This window comes from Scyliorhinus torazame, chromosome 20, assembly GCF_047496885.1.
Source record: "Scyliorhinus torazame isolate Kashiwa2021f chromosome 20, sScyTor2.1, whole genome shotgun sequence".
NCBI lineage: Eukaryota > Metazoa > Chordata > Chondrichthyes > Carcharhiniformes > Scyliorhinidae > Scyliorhinus > Scyliorhinus torazame.
In genome coordinates, this window is record NC_092726.1 from 30,579,180 (window position 1) to 30,605,398 (window position 26,219).

The 26,219-nt window shown below is 48.9% G+C and overlaps 2 non-coding genes and 2 pseudogenes across 2 annotated transcripts; all 4 read left to right on the forward strand.

Moving 5' to 3' along the window:
* Window positions 1–7,809: 7,809 nt before the first annotated feature.
* On the forward strand, window positions 7,810–7,999 carry LOC140397914 (U2 spliceosomal RNA). The gene has a single exon (XR_011937336.1). It is a non-coding gene; the product is annotated as a U2 spliceosomal RNA (small nuclear RNA).
* Window positions 8,000–14,131: 6,132 nt separating this feature from the next.
* Window positions 14,132–14,307, forward strand: LOC140397136 (U2 spliceosomal RNA; annotated as a pseudogene).
* Window positions 14,308–20,450: 6,143 nt separating this feature from the next.
* LOC140397281 (U2 spliceosomal RNA) lies at window positions 20,451–20,629 on the forward strand (annotated as a pseudogene).
* A 785-nt stretch (window positions 20,630–21,414) lies between these two features.
* LOC140397573 (U2 spliceosomal RNA) lies at window positions 21,415–21,605 on the forward strand. Its single transcript, XR_011937007.1, has one exon. It is a non-coding gene; the product is annotated as a U2 spliceosomal RNA (small nuclear RNA).
* Window positions 21,606–26,219: the final 4,614 nt, after the last annotated feature.

Genomic DNA, 26,219 nt, shown 5'->3' on the forward strand with positions numbered 1-26,219 from the left:
CCGTTTCATCGCATTTTGTGCAACTTTTAAATGTTGTCTAGCCAATTGACCTGCTCTATTTAATAGTTCCCTAAAAATTGCCACGTAATCCAATAATGTAATTTCTGATTACTCACGCACCAATTTTTCCTTACTCAATTTAAGTGACCCTCGTACCTCATGACGAAAGGTTAGTTCAAAAGACTAAATTTGGTTGACTCAGTAGGTGCATCCATAATTGCAAACAGTACGAATGGAATTTCTTTATCACAATCCTCTCAATTATCGTGACACTAAGCCCTCAACACTGTCTTTAATTTCTGACATTTACCTTTCGATTACTCCGTGCGATTCTGGGTGGTACGCAGTTGATTTAAATTGTTTTATTCCGAAACTATCCATAACTTCTTTGAATAATCAGGAGGTAAAATTTGACCCTTGATCCGGTTGTATTTCTGTGGGTCGTCTATTGCTAGTAAATAATTCAAGTAATTCCTCCAGAATCTTTTTAGCTGTAATATTACTGGATGGCCTCCGGAAACCTAGTAGACACCTCCATTATCGCCAAAAGATATTGATTCCAACATTTTGTTTTAGGAAGTTGTCCTACACAATCAATTAGGACCCTTGGAAAAGGTTCCTCAAATGCTGCAACGGGTATTCAGGGCGCTGCTTTTATCACTACTTGAGGTTTCCCTCTCATTTGACATGTGTGACATGACTGACAACATTTAATTACATCTTTCTGGCGTACAGGCCAATAAAATTGTTTTTGTATTTTAGCTTAAGTTTTCCTTATTCCCAAATGACCTCCCACTGGAACCTCATGTGAAACTCGCAACACCTCCTTTCCATACCCAACGGCAATACTACTTGATGAACCTCTGCCCACTTTTCATCAGCCTGCATATGTAAAGGTCTCCATTTTCTCATCAAGCCATTACTTTTACGGTAATAACACTCTGTTATACACTCTTCCGTGTATGTTTCTGATACATCCGTTTTATTTCTACACCTTTCTGTTGTAACTCTGCCAATTTTCCTGAACTAAAAATATCCGCCTCATCCTCCACCTTTGTCAACCATCTGATCAAAAATCCTTTCTGATAATTGCACTTCAACTTCATCTTCACTCTCTGAATTCCCCTCCTGTCTTAACCTGTGACTTTGCGACCTTGTAACTACAGAATCCGGAAAAATCCTTCAACACTTCAGTTGTCTGATTTTCCACTGGATTATCAACCACCGTGGGCATCAGTCCCACCTGCGATTCAGCTGTATCATTACCAGAGATAAACTGTATTCCTGGACAAGATAGTTTCTCTATTACTCCTACTACCACCTCACGCCTCTTCACTGGACTTTCCAACCTTACCTTATATAATTGAACACTACTCCTCTCACCCTGAATTCCACATATTACCACCTTTTCTGGCAGCATTCTTCCCAAACTACATAACTCCTCATCTCCTACCATTAAAGATTGATTAGCTCCCGTATCTCTTAAAATTGTGACTTCTTGACCTACTCCTCATGATACACATGAGTAACCTTTACCAACACAAGTAAATTCTTTAAAGAGATCTGGCACCATTTGATAAATCACCTCTTGATCAGGTGTACAATCTTTTGCAACTCCTTCGCTTCATTTGGGCTTTCCTTTACCACTTTAACTACCCCCACTGTCTTATCCTGTTTTACCACATCAGCCTTCCCAGCGCTTTTCTTCAAGCACCAACACTGTGACTTTACATGGCCTAGTTTATTACAGTGAAAACATTTGAACCTTTTCATGTCTCTTCCACCCTCCTGGATTTTTACTCTGAGGTACACTTTCCTTATTATATCCCATCACATCACCTTTACTTTTACCACTTGAGTATTTCTCATGTCCCCAGTTTCTATCCCTCACAGGCTGAAACTGATGTCGGAAACCAAGCTTTGATTTATGAACTAATTCATAATCATCTGCCATTTTGCTGCTAATCTCGCAATTTTAACCCTCTGTTCATGCACATGAGTGCATACTGCATCAGGAATTCAATGTTAAACTACTCCAAAAGTATAATTTCTCTGAGAGCTTTGTACGTTTGGTCTATTTTCAAATCCCTTATCCACCTATCAAAATTAATTTGTTTGAGCCTTTCAAACTCCATGTATGTATGACCAAATTCTTTCTTTAATTTTCTAAACCTTTGTCAGTGAGCTTCGTGCCCGAGTTCATATGCACCTAAGATGGATTTTGTCACCTCCTCATACGTCCCAGATACCTCCTGCGGTAGTGATGCAAACACTTCACTGGCTCTACCTTCCAGCTTTGTTTGAATCAGTAATACCCACATGTCCTGTGGCCATTTTATTTGTTTAGCCACCTTATCAAATTAAATGAAAAAGGCTTCTACTTCCTTCTCGTCAAACCTTGGCAATGCTTGGACATATTAAAAAAAAATTCCACCAAGCCTTCAACTTTGACGCTCTTTCTCACTCTCTTCATCACTATCATCCAACTGTACGTTTCCCTTTGCATCTACCAATTTTAACTGACTGTCATGTTTCATGGCTATTTTCTGAAGTTCAAACTCTCTCTCTTTACTTTTTCCCCTCATCTGTATCTCCCGTTTTCTTTCTCTTTGTTCTGCTGGGGCTATTCTTCCATTTCTACTTACTTCTCTCACCTTTTCTATTTCTTCTCTCTCTCTCATTCATTTCCGTCTCTCTCCCTTTCTTATTCCTCTCTATCTCTTTCTTTCTCCCTTTCTTTTTCCTACAGCAAACTAAAGGCATTTAATCAGTGCCCTACAGTAAATCAAATGTACAGAAACAGTGCCCCAGAATAAATCCAAAGTATTTAAACAGTGCACTGCAGTAAATCAAATATAATTAAATAGCGCACAACAGTCCATCAATTGTATTTAAACAGTGCCCTCGAGTCAATTAAATGCATTTCAACAGTGCCCGACTGTAAATCAAATGCATTTAAACAGTGCCCTAAGTTAAATCAAATGCATTTAAACAATGCCCTACAGTAAACCAAACGTTTTTGAACAGTGCTTTATAGTAAATCAAATGCATTTAAATAGTGCCCTACAGTAAATGAAATGCATTTAAACAGTGACACAGTAAATCAAATGTATTTAAACAGGCGCTGCAATAAATCAAATGCGTTTAAACAGTGCCCTACCGGAAACTAAATGCATTAAAAAAGTGCCACGAAGTAAATCAAATGCATTCAAACAGTGCCCTACAGTGAGCCAAATATATTTAAATCGTGATTTATAGTAAATTAATTGCATTTAAACAGTGCCTGACAGTAAATCAAAAGTATTTAAATTTGCGCCCTAGAATAAATTAAATGCGTTTACACAGTGTCCGACACGAAATCAAACGCATTGAAACAATGCCCTACAGTAAGTCAAGTGCATTTAAACAGTGCCCGACAGCAAACTAAAGGCATTTAAACAGTGCCCTGCAGTACATTAAATGCATTTAAACTGCCCGACAGTAAATCAAATGTATTTAAACAGTGCCCCAGAATAAATCCAAAGTATTTAAACAGTGTACTGCAGTAAATCAAATATAATTAAATAGCGCACAACAGTCCATCAAATGCATTTAAACAGTGCCCTCGAGTCAATTAAATGCATTTAAACAGTGCCCTACAGTAAATCAAATGCATTTGAACAGTGGCCTAAAATAAATCAATTATATCTAAACGGTGCCAAATGTATTTAAACAGTTCTTTATAGTAAATTAAATGCATTTAAACAGTGCCAACAATAAATCAAATGTATTTAAACAGTGCCACGACAGTCAATCAAATGTGTTTAAACACTGCGCAAGAGTAAAACAAATACTTTTAAACAGTGCACCACAGTAAATCAAATGCATTTAAACAGTGCCCTACAGTAAATCAAATGCATTTAAACAGTGCCCAACAGTAAATCAAATGCATTTTGTTCCCTACAGTAAACTAATTGCATTTATACAGTGCCCGATACTCAAATGCATTTTATCATTGCCCTCCTGTAAATCAAAAGCATTTAAACAGTGTTCTACGTTAAATCAAATGCATATAAACAGTGCCCTACAGTAAATCAAATGCATTTAAACAGTAACATAGTAAATCAAATGTTTTTAAACAGGCGCTACAATAAATCAAATGCATTTAAACAGTATCCCACAATGAACTAAATGCATTTTAAAAATGCCCTGCAGTGAATCAAATGCATTCAAACAGTGCCCTCCAGTATACGAAATGCTTTTAAACAGTTTCTGACAGTTAAATAAATGCATTTAAAGAGTGCCCAACACTCAAATGCATATAAGTAGTGCCCTACAGTAAATTAAATCAATTTAAACAGTGCCCTGTTGTAAACCAAATGCGTTTAAATAGTGCGGTGAAGTAAATGAAATGCATTTAAACTGTGCCCTACAATAAATCAAATGCATTTTAACAGTGCCCATCGTAAATCAATGCATTTAAACAGTGCCCTACAGGAAATCAAATGCATTTATACAGTGCCCTACAGTAAACCAAATGCATTTAAACAGTGCCCTATAGTCAATCAAATGTATTTAAACAGTGCCCGACAGTCAAACGGACCTTATTTAAACAGAGCCTTACAGTAACACACCAATTAAAAGTGCCCTACTGTAATCGGACTTAAAATGTGCCCGATAATAAATCATGTTTTTAAACATTAAACATGTTTATGTAAAGCGAATTGCTTTGGAGACCTAAAAAACAACTTTCCCGAGGACAGTATATGCCCTTCCAAAAACTGAACGGGATCCAGCCAAAATAATACTGTTCCATATTTCTATCCAGCATATTAATTCTGCTCCATTTTAATATGCAGCCATATTAAAACGGCTCCATATTAATACTGTTCCATATTAATACTCTTCCACATTAATACTGTTCCATATTAATACTGTTCCATATTCGTGCTGCTTCATTTTAAGACCGTTACAAATGAGTACTGTTCCCTATTAATGTCCAGCATATAAACATTGTTCCATATTAATACTCGCTCAGATTATAACTTTTCCATATTAGTAGTGTTCCATATTAATACTGTTCTATATGATTACCGGTACATATTAATATCCAGCCATGTTAACACTGTTCCATATTAGTACTGTTCCATATTAACATCTGGCCAATTTAATATCCGGCTATATTAACACTGTTCCATAGTAATACAGTTCCATATTAACATCCAGCCACATTCCATATTAATAATAATTATCTTTGTCACAAGTAGTCTTACATTAACACAACAACGAAGTTACTGTGAAAAGCCCTTCGTCGCCACATTCTGGCGCCTGTTCGGGTACACAGAGGGAGAATTCAGAATGTCCAATTCACCTAACAAGCACGTCTTTCGGGCCTTGTGGGAGGAAACCGGAGCAGGAAATGCACGCAGACACCGGGAGAACATGCAGGCTCCGCAAAGAGACTGACCCAAGCTAGGAATCAAATCTGGGACCCTGGAGCTGTGACGATATGGTTCCATATTAATACTGTTCCATATTAGTACTGTTCCATATTAATATTCAGCCATATTAATACTATTCCATATTAATACGGTTCCAAGTTAATATGCAGCCATATTAATCCTGCTCCATATGAATAATGTTCCATATTAATATCCAGCCACATTAATGCTCTTCCATATCAATATGGTTCCATATTAATATGCAGCCAGATTAATACGTTTTTGCTCAATGCCTGCTACCCCGCCCCCCACATGGATGTTGGACATGGCCCGACTTGCACAGAATGCTTTGTGCAAGAAAATATCACAGCCACAGATAACTATATTATTAATAACTAGAATGGGGAAGTCCCGCCCTTCACGCTCTGGGAGGCCACGAAGGCTGTGGTCAGGGGTGATATCATAGCCAAGAACGCACGTAGAGACAAGGTAGAGAGGGTGGCTAGGCGACAGTTGTGGACTCCATACTGGAGGTAGACAGGCGATACTCTGAGGGCCTGACCAAAGAACTCCTGGCGGAGAGGAAAAAGCTACAAATGGACTTTGATCTGCTCTCCACGAGGGAAGCATTGCAGTAACTCCGCCAGGTACGGGAGACCCTTTACGAACACGGAGATAAAGCCAGCCACTGCTGGTTCGCCAGCTGAGAAAGCAGGCAGCCACGGGGGTAATAGCTCAGATTAGAAGCAGCAGACCGAATCCAGTGGCAGAGCCAAAAAATGTCTACGAGGCATTTGAGACGTTCTACCGGGGGCTATTCACCTACAAGCCATCACCTCAGGGATGAAACAGTTCATCGATGGACGGGACACGCCAGTTGTGAGACAGGCTGAAAATGGGACTGGAAGCACCAGTAAAACTGGGAGAAGGATAGCGCAGTGGTGAGCCGTCGTTCCTCATGATCCCGCCCGCCCCAAACATCCCTGTGACTATGGATGTGGCTGTCCTGAAACCCAGTTGTGTGTAGAAGCTGGGATTCGTCTTTCTGGAGCGCAGGAGGTTAGGGGGAATTGAAACAAGTCTTCAACGTCATAAAGATTTTTTTTTAATGATAGAAATGGATAGATCCTCTGCCCCCAATTGCTCGACTGCATAAATCCCACCTTAGTTAGTGTACCAATCCACCGGACTTTCCACAATACCATATCCAGCAATGCTCAGGAAGAATAATTGTTTTCCTATCCAGCCGAATGTTCTATATTGAAGAAGCTGGTGAACTTTAGAAGGACAATTCTGCCTTCCTATCCACACTGCTGTTCACACATCAGTGCACTACGTCGAGATATACTTTGGACTGACTTTTCTGTGTCATTTTTGGCTCTATTGTTCATAAAAACAGATCAAGCTGAGCTGGACGAGATCTGCGTGTTCCCAGTGCACTCTGCTGAACACATCCAGATATCGTCTGGAGTAATATTTCGCTCTTCCGTTCTAACCTGGTGCTCCAACGGACACATGCACCTGCCCTGCAGCCGAACATGTATGTGTTTCATTTCCCAACCACTGTCCACACCCACTGACCCAAGCTGTACTTCAGAAGCCAATCTGCCTGTGCCATTCGCCTTGGATTGTTTCGAAATCCCACGTCAGGCTCGAATGCAGGTTACGATTCTTTATAGAATCATAGAATACAGAGCGGAAGGCGGGTCATTCGGCGCAACGCGTCTGCACCAGCCCTTAGAAAGAGCAACCTATTTAAGCCCACACCGCCACCCTATCCACATTCCCGCAAACCAAACTAACCTAAAGGGCAATTTAGCACGGCGAATCCACCTGACTTGCACATATTTGGACTGTGGGAGGAAAACAGAGAACCCAGAGGAAACCGTGTCAGAGAAAGTGCAAACTCCACATGGACAGACATCCGAGGCTGGAATTGAACCTGGGTTGCTGGCGCGCTGAGGCAAGCGTGCAAACTACTGTGACACCGGATTGCAGCCTCCTGGACTCTGCACAGCACCGATTCACCGTGTAGGACAATCTCTGGGGTCTCTGACATCCTCTTTTTTGTTTTACAATGAAATACACAGTTCTTAAAATTTAGAGTAGTCAATTATTTTTCCAATTTATGGTGGCTAATCCACCTACCTCTCACATCTTTGAGTTGTGGGGTGAGACTCACGCAGAACCGGGGAGAATGTGCAAACTCCACGCGGCCAGTGACCCGGGGCCGGGGTCGCAATGTGGACTGGGAACTTCAGGTAATTAGGAGAGCAAAAACGGTACATGAAAGGATACAGGCAGGTAAAATGAACGAACGTCCTAAGTAATTTTACCAGCTCATTACGGGTAAAAGGATAACTCGGGAAATAGCCGGAAAACATGGGCTATCGCTTCTCGGCCTTTTGGTTCAGATCAAGTGTTGTATCTGTTCTTATCAGTTTAATATCTTGTATGTCCCCTTCGGGGGACCGAATATTAAATTGATTTTTGGGACACGGAGATGGTTCAGGGGCTTTCTTGCTCCGCTCCAGGCATCAACCTGGTCTTGCAATGTTTCCAGGAATGGTGCCTTCACCCCGCTTTGGGCACAAATAGTGCAAAAGCAGAAAATGGCGCAAAACCTGGCTTCCCCTCTCCTGTCTTGTCCAGTTGTCTCATCCTGACCAATTAAAAAAATTTCAGGCTCCAGAGCATTGCTAGCTTTTCTGCTGGCGGGCGCTTCGCGCACTAATGTCGTGAGCCTATGGGCTCGCGGACTTGCGGCAGCCAGGCTCCGTTTTCAGCTGATATGCCAAACAGATTTCCTGCTGCTTTTTACAGGCCACTCACCCTCACCCTCGGATGCCGACTTGCCTTCTCCTCACTTCAGTTACCACATCCCTTCATCCTGCACAACGGGGAAGTGTGGCGACAGACTGAACGGCATCCTGATTTGGATGTAGGTACACCTTCACGGCGTCTCTTTTCGTTCTCGTGACTCCACGACCAACATGCCAGGGTGAAGCTCAGGGAGACTAGACATTTCCCCCTGTTGGATTCCGCCAGTACTTGCTGCTTGCACGGATTGCCCTTTGTTCGGCAAAGGTGGAGATTTCTTCGACTCCCTCCGTTGGGTGTCACTGGGCCTTCACAGCGTCTCCATTTAATCTGGTGACGACAGGGGGCGGCTTGCCAGACGATGTCTTCCTGTTGTGTTTTACTGGTTCTGCATGCACAGACTCCACCGTGCTCGGCCAAGCTGGAGGTCTCTTGACCAACAGTGACCGTAGACTAAAAGTTCCAAAGCACGGTCGAGCGCAGCAAGGTGCTCCTGAATGTCGGTGGACGAGGAGGACAAGAGCCATAGCCGGAAAATATTGGCTATCGCTTCTCGGCCTTCTGGCTGAGATCAAGTGTAGTCTCATTTGATCGAGGGAAGCTGAGGATCTCGATGACGATCGTGGATTGGAGAACTCGGAGGGATTGAAGTCGTCAAAGAGGAAACGTTTGGAGCCCGGCTGCTATTGGTGGATCTACATACTGGCCTAAACTTCTGGTTTAGGCCTAACGCCGATACAGTTCAGACCCAACGTACGAGCTATGGATGCAGCTGCATCCCGACCACCAGGCTGGGGAGTGCGAAACACTGTCCGAGTCACAGTGAAGAAAACGGAAGGAGAGTCACCTGTGGACAGGAAACATTTCGTGAAGAGGGTGCTGCTCGAGTGTTGAGGGTTTAAAGCAACAGAGATCTTCTGCTTGCAAAACTTCCCCAACAATGTTTGTTTTGATGTCACCTTCAAGAGCGTCGCAACGTGCATCAAATTCTTGATTGTCTTCAAGGAAAATGGTAACCAGAGTCCCTTGTCGATCCTGACTGCGGATCCTCTGTTTACGCTACCGTCGCAGCGAAATCGGGTTGTTACACTGCACACGTACAACCCCCACGTCCCTGTGTCTGATGTGCCTACGTTCCTCGCCAGGTACGCTGAACTGAAAAGTGACAGCGTGCAAGTGAAAGACACCTTCGGCATCTGGACAAGTGAGCACCAGGTCAAGGTGACTCTATGAACAGACAGCAAATGAACCATCCTGCATCCCCCCTCCAATTTCGCTATTGGAGTAAGTCGTGGCTACCTCGACTACGTGGGACAGCCACGAGTATGCCACACCTGTGGCAAAACGGGGCATGTTGCAGCAAACTGCAGTGTGACCTTCTGCAAAAACTGCAGGCAGGAGTGACACATGATTAAGGAATGCAAGGAAGACAAGTACTGCAACCTGTGTGGGGAGGCCGGCCGTCTTTACAGGGCCTGCCCGAAACGCGGGGCGACATACGCTCAAATCATCAGCAGCGGAGTTAAAAAGGCGACCAGAGAGGAGGAGCATACACCCTCCACCGAAAAAGACAGCACGGCTCAGAATGAGGAAAAGCAACAGAAGGGCCCCCAACAAAAAGAGGAGGCCCCAGCACCTCCTGACAACCCAGCCCCAGCCCCATCTGATGAGGAACACTCAATGGAAGAGGAAGAGGATGGGACAAAGAATAAAGAGCCCTGGGAAACAGTGAACAGGGACAAACGAAAGCGGAAACAAAAAAACAAACTGAAGAACCCCCCGAGGGGTAGTGGCAAAAAGCGACAACTTTCAGCCGGCGCACTTAGCGCCGACACCTCATCCGATGAGTGAAAACAGGACAAGAATCGGCCTCAAATAAACAGACAAAGCACCAACGTGGAACGGGAGGCACAGACCCTCCAGACCACCGACCGGGAAGAAAACAAGGTCACAGACCAAACCCCGATAGTAACGAGCAGCAACAACCCAGGTGAAGACCGGCCTGCAACCCCAACACCTACTGTCTGCCACGACGAACCCCAGGAATACACCCCCCACCCCAATGCATCTGCATCAAAACCACGGGGCCAGTATGGACCAGAACAGCTTCCTCAGCCCTGCACCTGTGCTAAAGTTTGCGAGCACTACCGGCATGCTGGGGAACATTCAACAGCTGGAACAGCCAACTGTATAGACTCTGGACTCTTGAGACTGGTAAATCTACCTTTTTATAATGGGTTTAAAAATTGCATCCATAAATGTGCGAAGCATCAAAGATACTTCGCGGTCTGTAGCCACACTCAACTATTTGGCAAATGCAAAAGCTGACCTACTGTTCCTGCAGGAGTGCGGAATTCCGCACCTCAGCAACTACAGGCGCTGCTCGAGCTGGTGGTCCCACGGACCATCCATCTGGTCAGGAGGAAACGACTGCCGCTCCTCCGGCCTGGGTATTCTGCTGCGGGGAGGCAACTTCACCATCTCTGACGTTAAGGAGGTGGTGGGCGGGCGCCTCCTCGTAGCAGACGTGAAATACAAAAACACCCCTCTCAGACTTATTAATGTGTACGCCCCGGCCGTAAAAAGTGAGCGGCTGGCAGTCCTTCAGCAACTCCCACTGCTGTTGGCCACCTCCCAGCCGGTCATCCTGGGTGGTGACTTCAACTGCATCATCGATGCGGCTGGACGATCCAGCAAAGCCGACAGCAAACTAGACGCTACGTCCAGACTCCTGATGGAAACGGTAAAAGACGCCAAGCTGCTCGACGTCTGCATCAACCCTGCAGACGGCGCGCAGCGTAGATACACATGGTCATGGCCAGACGGGTCCGTCCGCTCCAGGATAGACTTCTTTTTTGTGTCCCGAGCTTTCACGGTCAGGTCCACCGACGTAACGCCGGTGTTCTTCTCTGACCACTGCCTCCTACTGGCCGACTGCCACCTGCAGGAAGACCAGGGGGTAGGCAGGGGGACATGGAAGCTAAATGTAAAACTGCTGACCCCTGAGAACATCGAGGAACTCAGGAGGGATTACAAAGGTTGGAGAACCGTGAAACCCCTCTTTGAGGCCCCACATCTCTGGTGGGAAGCAATCAAGGGGAATATCAAGAGGTTTTTCATCCTCAAGGGCGTTCAAACGGTGAGAGAGAGACGAGGGGTCATGTCCAGGATCCAGAAAAGTATGCAAAATTTGCTCCAGCTGCAGTCGATGGGGGTGGATGTCAAGGAGGATTTCCAAGAGGTGAAGAGCCAGCAAGCCTCGGAGGCCTCCAAGGTTATCTTCCGTTCCAGAGTCCGCTCCGTGGAGCAGGACGAAAAGTGCTCACGCTTCTTCTTCCAAAAGGTGCACAGAGAGACCTCTGTGATCAGCAGCCTGAAGGAAGAAGATGGCTCTGAAAAGTCATCGCAGTCTGACATCCTGAGGATCAGCCAATCCTTTTATGCCGGACTGTATGACCTGAAGCCAACAGATAGCACTGTTTCCCAGACCTTCCTGTCGACTATCACGGAGGTCATAGGCGACAGCGAGCTGGAAAACCTGGACAAACCACTAACTCTGGACGAGCTGACAAAGGCCGCCAAGTCCTTCGAGACGAGTAAAACTCCCGGAAGCGACGGCTTACCGGTTGAGTTGTATTCGGCTCTGTGGGACTGGATGGGCCCAGACCTGCTGGAAGTGTACGAGAGTATTCTTCTGGAAGGCAGCATGTCAGAGTCCATGAGGAAAGGCATCATCACCCTCATCTACAAGCAGAAGGGGGAAAGGGAAGAAATTCGAAATTGGCGACCCATTTCACTGTTGAATGTGGACTACAAAATTCTAGCCAAGGTCATCGCCAATCGGATCAGGTCTGCTCTGGAGTCGGTGATCCACCCTGACCAGACCTGTGCTGTACCCGGCAGAAAGATCTCTGATAGCCTCGCGCTACTCAGGGATACGATCGCCTACGTGCAGGACAGGGGGGTGGACACTTGCCTCATCAGCCTTGACCAGGAGAAGGCTTTTGACAGAATATCACACACCTACATGATGGATGTGCTCTCCAAAATGGGGTTTGGGGAGGGAATTCGCAATTGGATCAAACTGCTCTCCACAAACATCTATAGCGCAGTCTCAATCAATGGCTGGGAATCAGAAAAGTTCCAGATCAAATCTGGTGTCAGGCAGGGCTGCCCTCTCTCCTCTGCCCTTTTTGTGTGCTGCATAGAACCTTTTGCCGAGTCCATCAGGAGGGATCCGGGCATAAGAGGAGTGACGATTCCAGGTAGTGGAGGCATGCAAGTCAAGGCCTCCCTGTACATGGACGACGTTGCCGTCTTCTGCTCGGATCCTGCGTCTGTGCGCAGGCTCTTGACCACCTGCGACCAGTTTGAACTGGCCTCGGGAGCCAAGGTAAACCGGGGCAAGAGCGAGGCCATGTTCTTTGGGAACTGGGCCGACCGGTCCTTTGTCCCCTTCACTGTCAGGTCAGATTACCTGAAGGTGCTGGGGATATGGTTCGGAGCTGCTGGGGCGTGCACCAAAAACTGGGAGGAGCGCATAGGAAAGGTAAGACAGAAACTGGGCTGGTGGGAGCAACGCTCCCTCTCCATTGCGGGCAAAACCCTGGTCATCAGGTGTGAGGTACTCTCGGTGCTACTGTACGTGGCGCAGGTCTGGCCCATAACCCGACCCTAGGCCACAGCAGTCACCCGGGCCATCTTCAAATTTATCTGGCGATCCAAGATGGACCGTGTCCGAAGGGACACCATGTACAAACCTCTGGAGAAGGGAGGGCGGAACGTACCCAACGCCTCCCTCATCCTGTTGGCCACCTTTGTGTCCAGCTGCATCAAGCTGTGCGTGGACCCCCAGTATGCAAACACCAAGTTTCACTACATACTGAGGTTCTACCTGTCCCCGGTGTTACGAAGGATGGGCCTGGCCTCATTGCCGCGGAACGCTCCAAGTAGTTGGACCGGACCGTACCACCTGTTCTTCGTGGAAAAGTTTTTGAAGTAAAACACCTTTGACCACAAGGCAATGAAGCAGTGGTCAGCACGTAATGTCCTCGAGGCCCTCAGGGAAAAGGAGACCGTGGAGGACGTTGGATGGTTCCCTGAGCAGACTGCCAGAGTCATCTGGCAGAACGCCTCATCACCAGAACTTTCAAACAAGCACCAAGACCTAGCTTGGCTGGTGGTGAGAAAGGCCCTCCCTGTCAGATTCTTCATGCACACCCGAAGGCTCTGCAACAATGCACGCTGCCCTCGGAGTGGCTGTGGGGGAAATGAGACGGTCACACACCTCCTTGTGGAATGTGCCTTTGCAAAGAAGGTCTGGAGAGAGATGCAGTGGTATTTGTCAAGGTTTATCCCAAACAGATCAGTGACACAGGACTCTGTGCTCTACGGACTGTTTCCAGGGACACACACCGAGACAAATATCAACTGCTGCTGGAAGGTCATCAACTCGGTAAAAGACGCTCTTTGGTCTGCCCGAAACTTGCTGATCTTCCAGTGCAAAGAATTGTCATCGACCGAGTGTTGCAGACTGGCACATTCCAAGGTCCAGGACTACGTGCTGAGGGACGCACTCAAGCTTGGGGCAGCTGCCGCCAAGGCGCAATGGGGAAAGACCACTGTGTAAAGTCTTTCCAGCAAATGTACACCAAGGGGCGCGTAACAGTGTAAAGCCCCTCGGTCTGGGCAACCAACACTCCAATGTATAAAACAAACATGCCACTGTAAATATTTAAGAAGGAATTGTAATGTAAAGAGTGATATGTGTACGACAATATCAAAATTAAATGAAAGAAAGTCAAGGCAGCATGTAACCCTGCCGGAAATGTACAGTCAAGACAATTTGAAATGTTTCTGTAATGCTCATGATAAAGTTTTATGAATAAAGTATATTTTTTTGGAAAAAAAAAAATCTGTTCTTATCAGTTTAATATCTGATATGTCCTCAATCTGGGGACCGAATATTAAATTGATTTTTAGGACTGGGAGATGATTCAGGGGCTTGCTCCTTCCGCTCCACGCATCAACCTGGTCTTGCAGTGCTTCCAGGAATGGTGCCTTCACCCCGCTTTGGGGCGAAAATGTATAAAAGCAGAAAATGCCGCAAAACCTGCCTACCCCTTTTCTCTGTTATCCAGTTGCCTCATCCTGACCAATTTAAGGCATTTCAAGCTCCAAAGCATTGCTAGCTTTTCTGCTGGCGGGAGCTTCGTGCACTCATGTTGCGAGCCGATGGACTCGAGGACTTTCGGCAGCCAGGCTCCGTTTTCAGCTGATATGCAGCACAGATTTCCTACTGCTTTTTACAGGCCACTCACCCTCACCCTCGGATGCCGACTTGCCTTCTCCTCACTTCAGTTACCACATCCCTTCATCCTGCACAACGGGGAAGTGTGGCGACAGACTGAACGGCATCCTGTTTGGATGTAGGTATACCTTCACGGCGTCTCTTTTCGTTCTCCTGACTCCACGACCAACACGCTATTGTGGAGCTCAGGGAGACTAGACATTGCCCCCTGTTGGATACCGCCAGTACTTGCTGCTTGCACGGATAGCCCTTTGTTCGGCAAAGCTGGAGATGACTTCGACTCCCTCCGTTGGGTGTCACTGGGCCTTCAGAGCGTCTCCATTTCATCTGGTGACGACAGGGGACGGCTTGCCAGAGGAAGTCTTCGTGTTGTGTTTTACTGGTTCTGCATGCACAGACTCCACCGTGCTCGGCCAAGCTGGATGTCTCTTGATCAACAGTGAGCGGAGACTAAAAGTTCCAAAGCACAGTCGAGCGCAGCAAGGTGCACCTGAATGTCGGTGGACGAGGAGGACAAGAGCCATTGCCGGAAAATATGGGCGATCGCTTCTCGGCCTTTTGGCTAAAATCAAGTGCAGTCTCATTTGATCGAGAGAAGCTGAGGATTTCCATGTCGATCGTGTATTGGACAACTCGGAGGGATTGAAGTCGGCAAAGAGGAAACGTTTGGAGCTTGGCTGTTATTGGTGGATCTACATGCTGGCCTAAACCTCGGGTTTATGCCTAACGCCGATACAGTTTCACACCCAACGTACGAGCTATGGATGCAGCTGCATCCCGACCACCAGGCTGGGTAGTGCGAAACACTGTCCGAGTCACAGTAAAGAAAACGGAGGGAGAGTCACCTTTGGACCGGAAACACTTCGTGAAGAGGGTGCTGCTCGAGTGTTGTGGGTTTAAAACAACAGAGATCTTCTGCTTGCAAAACTTCCCCAAGAATGGTTTCTTTGATGTCACCTTCAAGAGCGTCGCAGCGTGCATCAAATTCTTGAACGTCTTCAAGGAAAAAGGTAACCAGAGTCCCCTGTCGATCCTGACTGCGGAGCCTCTGTTTACGCTACCGGCACAGCGAAATCGGGTTGTTACACTGCACACGTACAACCCCCACGTCCCTGTGTCTGATGTGCTCACGTTCCTCGCCAGGTACGCTCAGCTGAAAAGTGACAGCGTGCAAGTGAAAGACACCTTCGGCATCTGGACAAGTGAGCACCAGGTCAAGGTGACCCTACGAATGGACAGCAACGAAGCCATTCTGCATCCCCCCTCCAATTTCGCTATTGGAGTAAATCGTGGCTACCTCTACTACGTGGGACAGCCACGAGTATGCCACACCTGTGGCAAAATGGGGCATGTTGCCGCAAACTGCAGTGTGACCTTCTGCAAGAACTGCAGGCAGGAGGGACACATGACTAAGGACTGCAAGGAAGACAAGTGCTGCAACCTGTGTGGGGAGGCCGGCCATCTTTACAGGGCCTGCCCGAAACGCGGGGCGACATATGCACAGATCATCAGCAGTGGAGTCAAAAAGGCGACCAGAGAGGAGGAACATACACCCTCCACCGAAAAAGACGCCACGGTTCAGAATGAGGAAAAGCAACAGAAGGGCCCCCAACAAAAAGAGGAGGCCCCAGCACCTCCTGACAACCCAACCCCAGCCCCATCTGATGAGGAACACTCAATGGAAGAGGAAGAGGATGGGACAAAGAATAAAGAGCCCTGGGAAATCGTGAACAGGGACAAACGAAAGAGAAAACAAAAAAACAAACTGAAGAACCCCCTGAGGGGTAGTGGCAAAAAGCGACACCTCTCAGCCGGCGCACTTAGTGCCGACACCTCATCCGATGAGGGAAAACAGGACAAGAATCGGCCTCAGATAAAGAGGCAAAGCACCAACGTGGAACGGAAGGCACAGACCCCCCAGACCACCGACCGGGAAGAAAACAAGGTCACAGACCAACCCCCGATAGCAACGAGCAGCAACAACCCTGGTGAAGACCGGCCTGCAACCCCAACACCTACTGACTGCCACGACGAACCCCAGGGCTACACCACCCCCCCATTGCATCTGCATCAAAATCACTGGGCCAGTACGGACCAGAACAGTTTTCTCAGCCCTGCAACTGTGCTAAAGTTTGCGAGCACCACCGGCATGCTGGGGAACATTCAACAGCTGGAACAGCCAACTGTATAGACTCTGGACTCTTGAGACTGGTAAATCTATCTTTTTATAATGGGTTTAAAAATTGCATCCATAAATGTGCGAAGCATCAAAGATACTTCGCGGTGTGTAGCCACACTCAACTATTTGGCAAATGTAAAAGCTGACCTACTGTTCCTGCAGGAGTGCGGAATTCCGCACCTCAGCAACTACAGGCGCTGGTCGAGCTGGTGGTCCCACGGGCCATCCATCTGGTCAGGAGGAAACGACTGCCGCTCCTCCAGCCTGGGTATTCTGCTGCGGGGAGGCAAATTCACCATCTCCGACGTTAAGGAGGTGGTGGGCGGGCGCCTCCTCGTAGCAGACGTGAAATACAAAAACACCCCTCTCAGATTTATTAATGTGTACGCCCCGGCCGTAAAAAGTGAGCGGCTGGCAGTTCTTCAGCAACTCCCACTGCTGTTGGCCACCTCCAAGCCGGTCATCCTGGGTGGTGACTTCAACTGCATCATCGATGCGGCTGGACGATCCAGCAGAGCCGACAGCAAACTAGACGCTACGTCCAGACTCCTGATGGAAACGGTAAAAGACGCCAAGCTGCTCGACGTCTGCAGCAACCCTGCAGACGGCGCGCAGCGTAGATACACATGGTCACGGCCAGAGGGTCCGTCCGCTCCAGGATAAACGTCTTTTTTGTGTCCCGAGCTTTCACGGTCAGGTCCACCGACGTAACGCCGGTGTTCTTCCCTGACCACTGCCTCCTACTGGCCGACTGCCACCTGCAGGAAGACCAGGGGGTAGGCAGGGGGACGTGGAAGCTAAATGTAAAACTGCTGACCCCTGAGAACATCGAGGAACTCAGGAGGGATTACAAAGGTTGGAGAACCGTGAAACCCCTCTTTGAGGCCCCACATCTCTGGTGGGAAGCAATCACGGGGAATATCAAGAAGTTTTTCATCCTCAAGGGCGTTCAAAAGGTGAGAGAGAGACGAGGGGTCATGTCCAGGCTCCAGAAAAGTATGCAAAATTTGCTCCAGCTGAAGTCGATGGGGGTGGATGTCAAGGAGGATCTCCAAGAGGTGAAGAGCCAGCAAGCCTCGCTCTACACCTCGGAGGCCTCCAAGGTTATCTTCCGTTCCAGAGTCCGCTCTGTGGAGCAGGACGAAAAGTGCTCACGCTTCTTCTTCCAAAAGGTGCACAGAGAGACCTCTGTGATCAGCAGCCTGAAGGAAGAAGATGGCTCTGAAAAGTCATCGCAATCTGACATCCTGAGGATCAGCCAATCCTTTTATGCCGGACTGTATGACCTGAAGCCAACAGATAGCACTGTTTCCCAGACCTTCCTGTCGACTATCACGGAGGTCAGAGGCGACAGCGAGCTGGAAAACCTGGACAAACCACTAACTCTGGACGAGCTGACAAAGGCCGCCAAGTCCTTCGAGACGAGTAAAACTCCCGGAAGCGACGGCTTACCGGTTGAGTTGTATTCGGCTCTGTGGGACTGGATGGGCCCAGACCTGCTGGAAGTGTACGAGAGTATGCTTCTGGAAGGCAGCATGTCAGAGTCCATGAGGAAAGGCATCATCACCCTCATCTACAAGCAGAAGGGGGAAAGGGAAGAAATTCGAAATTGGCGACCCATTTCACTGTTGAATGTGGACTACAAAATTCTAGCCAAGGTCATCGCCAATCGGGTCAGGTCTGCTCTGGAGTCGGTGATCCACCCTGACCAGACCTGTGCTGTACCCGGCAGGAAGATCTCTGATAGCCTCGCGCTACTCAGGGATACGATCGCCTACGTGCAGGACAGGGGGGTGGACATTTGCCTCATCAGCCTTGACCAGGAGAAGGCTTTTGACAGAATATCGCACACCTACATGATGGATGTGCTCTCCAAAATGGGGTTTGGGGAGGGAATTCGCAATTGAATCAAACTGCTCTACACAAACATCTATAGCGCAGTCTCAATCAATGGGTGGGAATCAGAAAAGTTCCAGATCAGATCTGGAGTCAGGCAGGGCTGCCCTCTCTCCTCTGCCCTTTTTGTGTGCTGCATAGAACCTTTTGCCGAGTCCATCAGGAGGGATCCGGGTATAAGAGGAGTGACGATCCCAGGCAGTGGAGGCATGCAAGTCAAGGCCTCCCTGTACATGGACGATGTTGCCGTCTTCTGCTCGGATCCTGCGTCTGTACGCAGGCTCTTGACCACCTGCGACCAGTTTGAACTGGCCTCTGGAGCCAAGGTAAACCGGGGCAAGAGCGAGGCCATGTTCTTTGGGAACTGGGCCGACCGGTCCTTTGTCCCCTTCACTGTCAGGTCAGATTACCTGAAGGTGCTGGGGATATGGTTCGGAGCTGCTGGGGCGTGCACCAAAAACTGGGAGGAGCGCATAGGAAAGGTAAGACAGAAACTGGGCTGGTGGGAGCAACGCTCCCTCTCCATTGCGGGCAAAACCCTGGTCATCAGGTGTGAGGTACTCTCGGTGCTACTGTACGTGGCGCAGGTCTGGCCCATAACCCGACCCTACGCCACAGCAGTCACCCAGGCCATCTTCAAATTTATCTGGCGATCCAAGATGGACCGTGTCCGAAGGGACACCATGTACAAACCTCTGGAGAAGGGAGGGCGGAACGTACCCAACGCCTCCCTCATCCTGTTGGCCACCTTTGTGTCCAGCTGCATCAAGCTGAGCGTGGACCCCCAGTACGCAAACACCAAGTGTCACTACATACTGAGGTTCTACCTGTCCCCGGTGTTGCGAAGGATGGGCCTGGCCTCATTGCCGCGGAACGCTCCAAGTAGTTGGACCGTACCGTACCACCTGTCCTTTGTGGAAAAGTTTTTGAAGGAAAACACCTTTGACCACAAGGCAATGAAGCAGTGGTCAGCACGTAATGTCCTCGAGGCCCTCAGGGAAAAAGAGACCGTGGAGGACGTTGGATTGTTCCCTGAGCAGACTGCCAGAGTCATCTGGCAGAACGCCTCATCACCAGAACTTTCAAACAAGCACCAAGACCTAGCTTGGCTGGTGGTGAGAAGGGCCCTCCCTGTCAGATTCTTCATGCACACCCGAAGGCTCTGTGCCAATGCACGCTGCTCTCGGAGTGGCTGTGGGGGAAATGAGACGGTCACACACCTCCTTGTGGAATGTGCCTTTGCAAAGAAGGTCTGGAGAGACATGCAGTGGTATTTGTCAAGGTTTATCCCAAACAGATCTGTGACACAGGACTCTGTGCTCTACGGACTGTTTCCAGGGACACACACCGAGACAAATATCAACTGCTGCTGGAAGGTCATCAACTCGGTAAAAGACGCTCTTTGGTCTGCCCGAAACTTGCTGATCTTCCAGTGCAAAGAATTGTCCTCGACCGAGTGTTGCAGACTGGCACATTCCAAGGTCCAGGACTACGTGCTGAGGGACGCACTCAAGCTTGGGGCAGCTGCCGCCAAGGCGCAATGGGGAAACACCACTGTGTAAAGTCTTTCCAGCAAATGTATACCGAGGGGCGGGTAACAGTGTAAAGCCCCCTCGGTCTGGGCAACCAACACTCCAATGTATAAAATCAACATGCCACTGTAAATATTTCAGAAGGAATTGTAATGTAAAGAGTGATATGTGTATGACAATATCAAAAGTGAATGAAAGAAAGTCAAGGCAGCATGTAACCCTGCCGGAAATGTACAGTCAAGACAATTTGAAATGTTTCTGTAATGCTCATGATAAATTTTTATGAATAAAGTATATTTTTTGAAAAAAAAAAAAAAAATCTGTTCTTATCAGTTTAATATCTGATATGTCCTCAATATGGAGACCGAATATTAAATTGATTTTTAGGACTCGGAGATGGTTCAGGGGCTTGCTCCTTCCGCTCCACGCATCAACCTGGGCTTGCAGTGCTTCCAGGAATGGTGCCTTCACCCCGCTTTGGGGCGGAAATGTATAAAAGCAGAAAATGCCGCAAAACCTGCCTACCCCTTTTCTCTGTTGTCCAGTTGCTTCATCTTGACCAATTTAAGGCATTTCAAGCTCCAAAGCATTGCTAGCTTTTCTGCTGGCGGGAGCTTCGTGCACTAATGTTGCGAGTCGATGGACTCGAGGACTTTCGGCAGCCAGGCTCCGTTTTCAGCTGATATGCCGCACAGATTTCCTGCTGCTTTTTACAGGCCACTCACCCTCACCCTCGGATGCCGACTTGCCTTCTCCTCACTTCAGTTACCACATCCCTTCATCCTGCACAACGGGATACTGTTGCGACAGACTGAACGGTATCCTGTTTGGATGTAGGTATACCTACACGGCGTCTCTTTTCGTTCTCCTGACTCCACGACCAACACGCCAGGGTGGAGCTCAGGGAGACTAGACATTGCCCTCTGTTGGATTCCGCCAGTACTTGCTGTTTGCACGGATTGCCCTTTGTTCGGCAAAGGTGGAGATGACTTCGACTCCCTCTGTTGGGTGTCACTGGGCCTTCACAGCGTCTCCATTTCATCTGGTGACGACAGGGGACGGCTTGCCAGACGATGTCTTCCTGTTGTGTTTTACTGGTTCTGCATGCTCAGACTCCACCGTGCTCGGCCAAGCTGGATGTCTCTTGTCCAAGAGTGAGCGTAGACTAAAAGTTCCAAAGCACAGTCGAGCGCAGCAAGGTGCACCTGAATGTCGGTGGACGAGGAGGACAAGAGCCATTGCCGGAAAATATGGGCCATCGCTTCTCGGCCTTTTGGCTCAGATCAAGTGTAATATCTGTTCTTATCAGTTTAATATCTGATATGTCCTCCATCTGGGGACCGAATATTAAATTGATTTTTAGGACTCGGAGATGGTTCAGGGGCTTGCTCCTTTCGCTCCACGCATCAACCTGGTCTTGCAGTGCTTCCAGGAATGGTGCCCTCTCCCCGCTTTGGGGCGCAAAATGTATAAAAGCAGAAAATGCCGCAAAACCTGGCTTCCCCTTTTCTCTCTTGTCCAGTTGTCTCATCCTGACCAATTTAAGGCCTTTCAGGCTCCAAAGCATTGCTAGCTTTTCTGCTGGCGGGAGCTTCGTGCACGAATGTTGCGAGCCGATGGACTCGCGGACTTGCGGCAGCCAGGCTCCGTTTTCAGCTGATATGCCACACAGATTTCCTGCTGCTTTTTACAGGCCACTCACCTTCACACTCGGATGCCGACTTGCCTTCTCCTCACTTCAGTTACCACATCCCTTCATCCTGCACAACGGGGAAGTGTGGCGACAGACTGAACGACATCCTGTTTGGATGTAGGTACACCTTCACGGCGTCTCTTTTCGTTCTCCTGACTCCACGACCAACACGCCAGGGTGGAGCTCAGGGAGACTAGACATTGCCCTCTGTTGGATTCCGCCAGTACTTGCTGCTTGCACGGATTGCCCTTTGTTCGGCAAAGGTGGAGATTACTTCGACTCCCTCCGTTGGGTGTCACTGGGCCTTCACAGCGTCTCCATTTCATCTGGTGACGACAGGGGACGGCTTGCCAGACGATGTCTTCGTGTTGTGTTTACTGGTTCTGCATGCACAGACTCCACCGTGCTCGGCGAAGCTGGATGTATCTTGACCAACAGTGAGCGTAGACTAAAAGTTCCAAAGCACAGTCGAGCGCAGCAAGGTGCACCTGAATGTTGGTGGACGAGGAGGACAAGAGCCATTGCCGGAAAATATGGGCTATCGCTTCTCGGCCTTTTGGCTCAGATCAAGTGTAGTCTCATTTGATCGAGGGAAGCTGAGGATTTCGATGACGATCGTGGATTGGAGAACTCGGAGGGATTGAAGTCGTCAAAGAAGAAACGTTTGGAGCTTGGCTGCTATTGGTGGATCTACATGCTGGCCTAAACCTCGGGTTTAGGCCTAACGCTGATACAGTTTCACACCCAACGTACGAGCTATGGATGCAGCTGCATCCCGACCACCAGGCTGGGGCGTGCGAAACACTGTCCGAGTCACAGTGAAGAAAACGGATGGAGAGTCACCTTTGGACCGGAAACACTTCGTGAAGAAGGTGCTGCTCGAGTGCTGTGGGTTTAAAGCAACAGAGATCTTCTGCTTGCAAAACTTCCCCAAGAATGGTTTCTTTGATGTCACCTTCAAGAGCGTCGCAGCGTGCATCAAATTCTTGAACGTCTTCAAGGAAAAAGGTAACCAGAGTCCCTTGTCGATCCTGACTGCGGAACCTCTGTTTACGCTACCGGCACAGCGAAATCGGGTTGTTACACTGCACACGTACAACCCCCACGTCCCTGTATCTGATGTGCTCACGTTCCTCGCCAGGTACGCTGAGCTGAAAAGTGACAGCGTGCAAGTGAAAGACACCTTCGGCATCTGGACAAGTGAGCACCAGGTCAAGGTGACCCTAAGAACGGACAGCAACGGAGCCATCCTGCATCCCCCCTCCAATTTCGCTATTGGAGTAAATCGTGGCTACCTCTACTACGTGGGACAGCCACGTGTATGCCACACCTGTGGCAAAACGGGGCATGTTGCCGCAAACTGCAGTGTGACCTTCTGCAAGAACTGCAGGCAGGAGGGACACATGACTAAGGACTGCAAAGAAGACAAGTGCTGCAACCTGTGTGGGGAGGCCGGCCATCTTTACAGGGCCTGCCCGAAACGCGGGGCGACATACGCTGAAATCATCAGCAGCGGAGTTAAAAAGGCGACCAGAGAGGAGGTGCATACACCCTCCACCGAAAAAGACACCACGGTTCAGAATGAGGAAAAGCAACAGAAGGGCCCCCAACAAAAAGAGGAGGCCCCAGCACCTCCTGACAACCCAACCCCAGCCCCATCTGATGAGGAACACTCAATGGAAGAGGAAGAGGATGGGACAAAGAATAAAGAGCCCTGGGAAACCGTGAACAGGGACAAACGTAAGAGGAAACAAAAAAACAAACTGAAGAACCCTCTGAGGGGTAGTGGCAAAAAGCGACACCTCTCAGCCGGCGCACTTAGTGCCGACACCTCATCCGATGAGGGAAAACAGGACAAGAATCGTCCTCAGATAAAGAGGCAAAGCACCAACGGGGAACGGAAGGCACAGACCCCCCAGACCACCGACCGGGAAGAAAACAAGGTCACAGACCAACCCCCGATAGCAACGAGCAGCAACAACCCAGGTGAAGACCGGCCTGCAACCCCAACACCTACTGACCACCACGACGAACCCCAGGGCTACACCACCCCCCCAATGCATCTGCATCCAAATCACGGGGCCAGTACGGACCAGAACAGTTTTCTCAGCCCTGCAACTGTGCTAAAGTTTGCGAGCACCACCGGCATGCTGGGGAACATCGAACAGCTGGAACAGCCAACTGTATAGACTCTGGACTCTTGAGACTGGTAAATCTATCTTTTTTAAAATGGGTTTAAAAATTGCATCCATAAATGTGCGAAGCATCAAAGATACTTCGCGGTGTGTAGCCACACTCAACTATTTGGCAAATGTAAAAGCTGACCTACTGTTCCTGCAGGAGTGCGGAATTCCGCACCTCAGCAACTACAGGCGCTGGTCGAGCTGGTGGTCCCACGGGCCATCCATCTGGTCAGGAGGAAACGACTGCCGCTCCTCCGGCCTGGGTATTCTGCTGCGGGGAGGCAACTTCACCATCTCCGACGTTAAGGAGGTGGTGGGCGGGCGCCTCCTCGTAGCAGACGTGAAATACAAAAACACCCCTCTCAGACTTATTAATGTGTACGCCCCGGCCGTAAAAAGTGAGCGGCTGGCAGTTCTTCAGCAACTCCCACTGCTGTTGGCCACCTCCAAGCCGGTCATCCTGGGTGGTGACTTCAACTGCATCATCGATGCGGCTGGACGATCCAGCAAAGCCGACAGCAAACTAGACGCTACGTCCAGACTCCTGATGGAAACGGTAAAAGACGCCAAGCTGCTCGACGTCTGCAGCAACCCTGCAGACGGCGCGCAGCGTAGATACACATGGTCACGGCCAGACGGGTCCGTCCGCTCCAGGATAGACTTCCTTTTTGTGTCCCGAGCTTTCACGGTCAGGTCCACCGACGTAACGCCGGTGTTCTTCTCTGACCACTGCCTCCTACTGGCCGACTGCCACCTGCAGGAAGACCAGGGGGTAGGCAGGGGGACGTGGAAGCTAAATGTAAAACTGCTGACCCCTGAGAACATCGAGGAACTCAGGAGGGATTACAAAGGTTGGAGAACCGTGAAACCCCTCTTTGAGGCCCCACATCTCTGGTGGGAAGCAATCAAGGGGAATATCAAGAGGTTTTTCATCCTCAAGGGCGTTCAAAAGGTGAGAGAGAGACGAGGGGTCATGTCCAGGCTCCAGAAAAGTATGCAAAATTTGCTCCAGCTGCAGTCGATGGGGGTGGATGTCAAGGAGGATCTCCAAGAGGTGAAGAGCCAGCAAGCCTCGCTCTACACCTCGGAGGCCTCCAAGGTTATCTTCCGCTCCAGAGTCCGCTCCGTGGAGCAGGACGAAAAGTGCTCACGCTTCTTCTTCCAAAAGGTGCACAGAGACACCTCTGTGATCAGCAGCCTGAAGGAAGAAGATGGCTCTGAAAAGTCATCGCAGGCTGACATCCTGAGGATCAGCCAATCCTTTTATGCCGGACTGTATGACCTGAAGCCAACAGATAGCACTGTTTCCCAGACCTTCCTGTCGACTATCACGGAGGTCATAGGCGACAGCGAGCTGGAAAACCTGGACAAACCACTAACTCTGGACGAGCTGACAAAGGCCGCCAAGTCCTTCGAGACGAGTAAAACTCCCGGAAGCGACGGCTTACCGGTTGAGTTGTATTCGGCTCTGTGGGACTGGATGGGCCCAGACCTGCTGGAAGTGTACGAGAGTATGCTTCTGCAGGGCAGCATGTCAGAGTCCATGAGGAAAGGCATCATCACCCTCATCTACAAACAGAAGGGGGAAAGGGAAGAAATTCGAAATTGGCGACCCATTTCACTGTTGAATGTGGACTACAAAATTCTAGCAAAGGTCATCGCCAATCGGGTCAGGTCTGCTCTGGAGTCGGTGATCCACCCTGACCAGACCTGTGCTGTACCCGGCAGGAAGATCTCTGATAGCCTCGCGCTACTCAGGGATACGATCGCCTACGTGCAGGACAGGGGGGTGGACACTTGCCTCATCAGCCTTGACCAGGAGAAGGCTTTTGACAGAATATCGCACACCTACATGATGGATGTGCTCTCCAAAATGGGGTTTGGGGAGGGAATTCGCAATTGGATCAAACTGCTCTACACAAACATCTATAGCGCAGTCTCAATCAATGGGTGGGAATCAGAAAAGTTCCAGATCAGATCTGGAGTCAGGCAGGGCTGCCCTCTCTCCTCTGCCCTTTTTGTGTGCTGCATAGAACCTTTTGCCGAGTCCATCAGGAGGGATCCGGGTATAAGAGGAGTGACGATCCCAGGCAGTGGAGGCATGCAAGTCAAGGCCTCCCTGTACATGGACGACGTTGCCGTCTTCTGCTCGGATCCTGCGTCTGTACGCAGGCTCTTAACCACCT